This window comes from Anomalospiza imberbis, chromosome 19, assembly GCF_031753505.1.
Source record: "Anomalospiza imberbis isolate Cuckoo-Finch-1a 21T00152 chromosome 19, ASM3175350v1, whole genome shotgun sequence".
Classification (NCBI taxonomy): domain Eukaryota; kingdom Metazoa; phylum Chordata; class Aves; order Passeriformes; family Viduidae; genus Anomalospiza; species Anomalospiza imberbis.
This window is the reverse complement of record NC_089699.1, coordinates 5,981,658-5,989,312: the sequence shown is the minus strand read 5'-3', so window position 1 is coordinate 5,989,312 and position 7,655 is coordinate 5,981,658.

Genomic DNA, 7,655 nt, shown 5'->3' with positions numbered 1-7,655 from the left:
TTGCTCTTCTTGCCACTGCAGCTCTCTGAAGATGAAGGGCTTCCTCTTGATACCTAATTAGCATAATTGAGTTCCTCTTAAAAGCAACAGGCTGACTTATCTGTTCCTTAGGAAGCAGAACTAATGACCTTGAATTGCCTCTGTAAGAGCCCCCTCCAGTTGGGCAACACTACCCGTAAATAGGCACAAGGCATGTGCTGTGTTCTTGTGTCTGGACTCTGGCAAGTGTGTGGTTTGCGTTGTTGGTGAAAACACCTGCCATGGCAACCCTCCATTTCTCTGATTTTCCATGAGCCCACTGGTGAGCTAAATCACCTCCCAGGTATGAGCCATGCAGAGCTTGCTGTGGTGACACATAGATGGGTTGGGAAACTCATGTGGGTGTCTACAGGGTCTGTTTGAGGTTTATGAGATGATGCTTGACTGGGGCAAAACTTGTCCTTCTTCATCCTGTGGGGACACAGGGTCATCTCTTCAAACACCACGGCTTCAGTGCCTGCATGGAGGGAAGCAGGGTCACTGTGCTTGGTTTGCTGACAGCCAGGCCAGAGGAACATGATTAGTTCACCTGTTTGCTTCCCATTCAGGAAGAACAGGCCATTTTCCCCTGCTATGCTGATACACTTTGCTTCTTGCATGGCCAGGCTGCAGGGAGGTGTGATGGTCACAGTTTGTCCCCAGAGATGTCCCAGCCCACCTTCAGGCCAGCTGGCTGTAAGATCAGAGCTGCCTGTAGATACCTTTTCATCAGCACAACTTTTTGTTTTTAGTTCTGCTGTCTCACTCCCGTGTGTGATCCCAGTTTTCCTTCTGGGAAGCATCTGCTTTAACTCCAGCCTGCTGCTTGTCTCTTCTCTTGATAAAAGTGCTTGCCATCATCATGGCTCAGCCTTTTCAGGAGGAGGGTTCTGCCCTGATTTACCCCTGTGCTGGGCCATGCTGTGGCCTGGTCCTGTGTGGAGCTGAGGACCTCATCCAAGGGCACAGATGGGCTCTGGGGGAGGACGCTTTGCCCACATTCAAGATAAATAACAGCCAAGCTGCTTGCACCTTGAACACCAGCATGGGTGATTTCGTGCTGCCTGAGAGGGGAAAGGCTGTGATTTGAAGTGAGTCACCCTGGCAGGAGGCAGGAGACGTGATCTGGCTCTTGCATCAAGCTCTGCTGAGCATCCAGGGGTGTTCACGCCCGGGGAGGAGGCTGGGACGTGCCGTGGTGCAATGCAGCAGGTGTTTCCTGCAAACCTGGCCTTTGAAGTGTGATAGGGCTTGTCTGAGCTCCAAGCCTGACCAGCTGATGTGGTGCAACACCTCCGAGGCAGACAGGAGCTCTGCTCGTCGTAAACTTAATTAGACAATACTTATTTCTGGAACTGGAAAAGGCTCTTGGTGATGCGTGTCAGAGATGCTGGTTCAGTGGTAAGTAAGGTTAGCAATATTGGGACCAGCTGTTCTAGGAGACGGCAAATTGAAAACCAAATTGGTTGAGAAGTAAACCAGAAGAGCATCAGGAGGGAGCTGTGTATAAGTCTTTGAGAGTGGTTAGAAGTAATACAGAGCCAAAGCAAAGCAATGCCTCCACAGCAGCAAGATTCAGGCCTGGAGGAGTGGGGCTGCTGGGGAGGGAGAAAAATCAAGTTTCTCATCTCCAGCTTGACAGAATGATTCCCCTTCCTGCTGCAGGGGCTGCCCCCTCCAGCTGACTTTGAACCTCCTTTTAGTGAGGGCCAGCTGGCCTTACTCTGGGATGGTGGATCAAGGAGGAGCCTTTTCCAGATAATCCCTTCTCCTTCACCATCAGTCTTGACCTCAGAGCCTCACTGAGAGACATTGAGGGGACCCAATGAATAACTGTGAGCACTCACTTCCTCCTCCTCCTCTCCCTTTCTTCCACCCTTACCAAAACCAAGGTGCCTGATGACAGTGAAAAACCCCCAGCCCTGTGACATGCATTTTGGAGTGTCACACCCACCTACCCTCAAATCACCCAAATGCCTTGATTTTGCCCCAGCCAGCATTTGGAAATCACTAGCCAAGGCTGAAGAAGAAGCATGGATTTCTGCTTTGTGTCCTTCCTCAGTGGCTCTCCTGGGCTTTGTGCTGGAGCTGAGCAAAGGTGTGGGCTGCCCATGGCAGACTGGAGACACACCAGCCATCAGCACCCACTGGCACCAGTATGTGGTGGTTGCTGCAGGTGCCCAGCTGGGTAACAATTAGCATTGACTCCATGATTGCAGAAGGCTGATTACCTGCTTTATTATATCATCTTATCCTATATTATTCTATACTTCTTAAGAAACTCAGTAACCCCTACAGCCAGTCCAATCCAGCTTTGACCTAACTGGTCAATCAATGCAATCACCATCCAGTGTCTAATTAAGAAATCACCCTTTGGTAACCAAATCTCCATGACACATTCCACATGTGCACAACAGCAGGTGCAACAAGTGGAGATCAGAATTGTTTCTCATTCTTTCTCTCAGATTCTCACAGCCTTCCCCAGGAAAATGCCTGGGACAGTCTGTGCCTGCTCTCTGTGGCCAGAGAGCTGCTGCCACAGTTCCTGTGGCCAGCACCTGGCTGCTCACTCGCGTTGGGGCAGGAGCACCCAGGGAGAACCTCAGCTAGAGCTCAGAGAGTGTTGGGAAGGGGCAAGACAACAGAAAGGGCAGTTTTCAGGAGTTATTTCAATCTCACCTTGTTTAAAGGAATTTGTCTCATTGGTTATTCCTTTCCCTCTGCCCAGCAGAGGAGGTGCAGAACTTCCAAACACAATGAGGAAGCTGTGGCGAGTGGTCTTTGCAGGCATGGAGATCTGCAGAGCCTCAGGAGGGTCTGGTCCAGAGGTTCTGAAGAGGCAGACAGCCCATTCCTGAAATGCTGAGTGCCTGTCCATGCCCTGAGCCACAGTGATGAGAGCACCAGCAGTGACTGCAGCTGCTGGGGCTTCAGCTGGGCCCCCACTTGCCTCCTTTCCCCAGCTGAAGGGTGTTGAGCTGCACTGCTGCAGGACACGGGTGCTCTGTTGATGCCTTGAGAAGGCTGGCCTAGAACAGAGGCTGGACAGAGCTAAAGAATAAAGCAGGGATTTATTAAAAGGATCTCCTCCATGGATCCACCTTGGGCAGCACCAGAGCCCAGCCAGGGCTGCACCCAAGATGAACCCAAATGGTCCCAAAATGCACGAGCGCTCCCGGGGGCTCTCACTGTGATCAGCTCTGCTCCATTGGCACATTGGAGTTCATTGTCCCATTCCAGCTTTAGCCCATGCAGTCCCATCCTGCTTGTTTTTCTCTCTCCAGCCCACGTTGTTTGTGCTCTTGGGCCTGAGATTTGGATCATTTGTCCCTGGTCCCCAGCTGGAGAAGGAATTGTTTTGTCTCCCTGCTCTGTGCAGAGAGCTCACCATCCCCTGATATGAAGCCCAGACCTTCACACTAAAGCAGCACAGAATGTGAAAAATGGAAAAGCTCAAACCTGAGGCATATCACTATAACCCATCCCACAGCTCTCCTCATAGCCTTGCTGTGTGCTGTGAGTTTTTCCAGGTTTTGGGTGACCCCTTGCTCCTTGCAGGGAGTTAACTGGCCCTGAGCAGGAGCTGCTCCTGTGTCTGAGGTCTCCAGCCTGCAAAGCCTCACTCGTGTGCTTGGTGTGTGCAGCTGGCGTGGGGCTGCCAGGGCATGGATGGGGCTGCCAGCAGTGCTGAGAGGGGAGAGGAGAGGACAGGAGGAGTGTCCACTTGTGCTGGAAGCAGAGCTGACTCAGGGCTTTCTCCCCAGGGCTGGGTGCTGACTCAGCTGCTTTGCCTTTTCCTGGCTTCTCTGAAAACCAGAGGCATCTCCTGGGGCTCAGAGGCCGTAGCAGTGCAGCAGGAGTCAGCATTACTTGGTTTTGGGAGAGTCACGCCTTGCCTGTTTTGGGGCAAGAGCCAAGAAGCTCAGTGAGAGCTTCAGGATTGCTTCTGGGTGTGCTTTGTGCTCCTGCTGGGGAGCACGTGCTGCTCAGCCTGGGCTAATTCCTGCCGTGGATGTGTGCTGCAGCAATGCTGCTGCTGCTGCTGCTGCTGCTGCTGTGTCCCCCCACTGGACTGGGGCAGGGAGGATCTTCCTTTGGCCTTACCGCAGTGTTCTTTCATGGCATTGCTCAGCCTTGTGTCAGAACTCCCTGCTCTGGTGGAGGCTGAGCTTCTGGGGTGGAAAACACTCCATGGAGGTTGTCCCAGCACCTGGGACACCAGAGCCTTGGCTCTGCCCTCTGCAGCCAGTTTTAGGTGCTGAGCTGGGATGTGAGGAACGTCTTGTGCAAGTAATAATGAGGATTGACCTCTTAGCCTGGAGCCTGGGGTGGTGGGATCCTGCTGCAGCCAAAGGGATGCTGAGCCCAGCAGCTTTGCTGCCACTTCCAGGTTGTCCTGGAAGGGGGGTGGCTCTTCCCTGATGCTTCCAGCAGCCTGGTGGGCTCCTCTCTGTATTGGAAAGTGCAGCCATGAGGCTGAATCCTGCTTGGTCCTGGCTGCTCCTGTGATAAACATGTTTATCCCACTTGAAATGAGCTGAGGGAGAAGGGCTTTGGGCCAAGCTGGAGGGAGAGCCCTGCTGCCACATCCAGAGGTGAGGGCATTGCTGACTGCATGGAAAGCTGGTGAAATTCCCTATAAAATGGCAGGGATGATGAAGGTGGATGAGGCAGTGTGGATGTCACTGCCATCTCTGGGGGTGTGGGGGCTGGGACAGGTGCCCACCCTGGTGGCTGTGGAGGGGTTGCCCCATCACCAACCGGTTCCTCCGGTTCCTTTGGGAAGCACCAGATTGAGTTGGAGTCAGACTGGTTTGTGCAGAGCCTATATTTGCCTGGAGAGGGGAAAAAAAATAATAATAATTAAAAAAAATCAGGTCAGCCACCTCAGCGCAGAGTTGTTTTTAAAGGGAGTGGCATAGGGAAGGTCTTGGGCACCCCCACTCTGCTCTGGCTGTCGCCAGGCTGGAGCCTGCCCTGGGGCTGAATTACTCCGTGGTTTTTGGAGAGGACATATGGGGACTTGAGCAAGACACAAACAAACACATCTCTCATTTGATGTGGAGGGTGGCTGCTCTTGGAGAGGTGTCAGCTCCTCAGAGGGGCTGGGCAGAGTGCTGGTCACACAGCTTGCCTCTTCGGCTGAAGGGAGGAGGAAATTCAGGCATGGACCCACCTCAGGGGCAGATTTCAGCATGGACACAAAACCATTACACTGCTGATAAGCAGCACTGGTGCAGCTCAAGCCCTGTGTTAGTTGTCTGGGGCAGCTGAGCCAAGCTTGCCTTGCCCTTGGGCTTTTTCCTTCTGACTCTGCAGTGTTACCACCCTTCCTTGGGTTGTTCTTAATCTGCTTATTCCAGAGAAATCCTATCTGCCTATTACTGTGCCCCAAATACAGAAAGAATTTCTGTCTTTCCCAGGGTAGAAAAAACATGTTTTCAAAATCCCCCACAAATGTTGCTGCCCTGCAACAGTTTTCTCCAATCCCACAGAAGATGTTTTAATCTGAATTTTGGTCAGTGCTGCAGGGTGTCACAGGAACATCCCAGCCTGAATGCTGGTGGATACTGGTGGATTGGGGATGAATGGTGGGTTTTGGACAAGGAGGACTGGAGCTGATTTCAGCCAGTGGGTGCCAGGTTCTGTGGAGATATCCCCTGCCTGGCCTTGTCTATTCAAGTGCCTGTTACTGACCCACGGCTGCAAATGCCTCCTCATGCCATGGGTGTAAACACTGCAGGACTGGCTCCTGGGGCTCAGAGGATCTAGTAAATCTATTGATCATGCTTAAAAAAATAAATCTTTGGAAGTGGCTAAACCTTAGCTAAACCTTGGCCTTTCTTTCACTTAGCTTTTCCCCTGTTTCTGAAGCCCTTCAGAGGGGATGGGCTGGGTCTGCCCACCTCTGCAGGGTTGTTTTGGCTTGCTGCCTTATCTCCCTTGTGACACTCATGCCCTTTCCTTCCCCCTTCATGCTGCAGGGCCCTCTCAGAGCAGGAATGGGTGATGATGTTAAGCCCTGTGCAAGCAGCCTGGCTATGGGGAACTGCTGCAGAGGCAGCAGAAGTGAAGCTGGGTGGAAAAACCCCTCTGTGTTGTTCAGCTTCCAAACCCCACGTAGCCTTGGCTTAGCATCCAAAATGAAATTATCATTTCCTTCACAGCCAAAGGTATCACGATGCCTGACACTTGGGAGTATCAGGGGGCAAACTTTATCTGCTGTGACCCTGTTCAGTGGCTGCAGAGATGGTCAGTGACTGCCACAGCGTGCAGAGCTGAGGGGTGCCTCTGGCTGGGGCAGCACTCACTGTTGTTGGCTCTTTTGCCTCAGTGTTTCCTTCTTTCCACATCTCCAGCCTGAGGTCACTCTGCTGTGGGTGTGAACAGACACATCTGGGCTGATGTGCCCTGCCTGGGCTCCCCAAGGCTCACCCAAGGCTTTTTGGGACTCCCTTTGGCAATGTGTCCCTCCTTGGCAGGCAAAGCTGGGCTGTGGGTGAGCAAAACTCAGGCATTTAATGTTTGCTTCTCAGACTCCTTTGGGTCAGGTAACCTGATTCCAGAGCTCTGCCAGGCTGGTTCAGAGGGTCTGTGCTGTGCATCCCATGGCCTTCACACTGTGGGCACTCTTCATGATGGGGTGAGCACATCCCTGTGGAAGCTGAGGCTGCTCTTAGTATGCCCTGGCTGGATCTTCTGGGTGTGCTGGAGAGCTCTCCTGGTTTCCACGTGCTATGGAAAGGAAAAAAAGTCAGAAAAATCCAGGCTGTTTGATTCTCATTCAGAAAGAAGCAATAGCACAAGGAGCATGGACAGACAAGGGCACAGCACTGAGCCCAGGGCTTTGCTCTCTGCACCCAGTCCAACTTGCTTCTCTTGGGGACACCAAGGAAAAGCACAGGGGTGCTGATGGCCCCTGCTCTGGGGATTTAAGCAGGTGGTCTTTCCATACAATGTGCTGACGGTTTTGGCTGTGAATTATGCCTTAGGATTTTAACTTTTATATTTTTCAGATCCTGCAGTGCATTAGTGTATAACTCTGAACTCCATATGAAGTGTCAGCTACTGCCTTCACATTTTGGTCAGACAAAACAATCCTTCTGGGCCTGAAACTCAAAGACACCCTACAGCCTCAGGCCCCAAAAAGTACACACAAAAGTGAATTTTGGGGGGGGGTACAAACTGGGGGAATAGGACTTCATTACCCGAAGCTGTAATTGGAGGATTAACCCCTGATAAAAGGACCAAACTTAAAATTGTCTGAAAATCTGGTGACCATTGTCCATGTTGGGTGTAGCCTCTTGGGAGGCTTTTGAGTGCCCAAGGTGTATCTGTTGAAGGCCTTTAATAAATACTATAATAAATTGAAGGCCTTTAATAAATTATTATTAAATTTATCATTAATAAAGGGATATAATATAGAAATTATAATGTATATATAATAAATATAATATAATATAATATAATATAATATAATATAATATAATATGACATGACATGACATGACATGACATGACATGACATGACATAACATAATATAATATAATATAATATATAATATAATATAAATATTTTCTAGATATAATTTATATAATTTATATAATTTATAATTAATTGAAGGCCTTTAATAAATA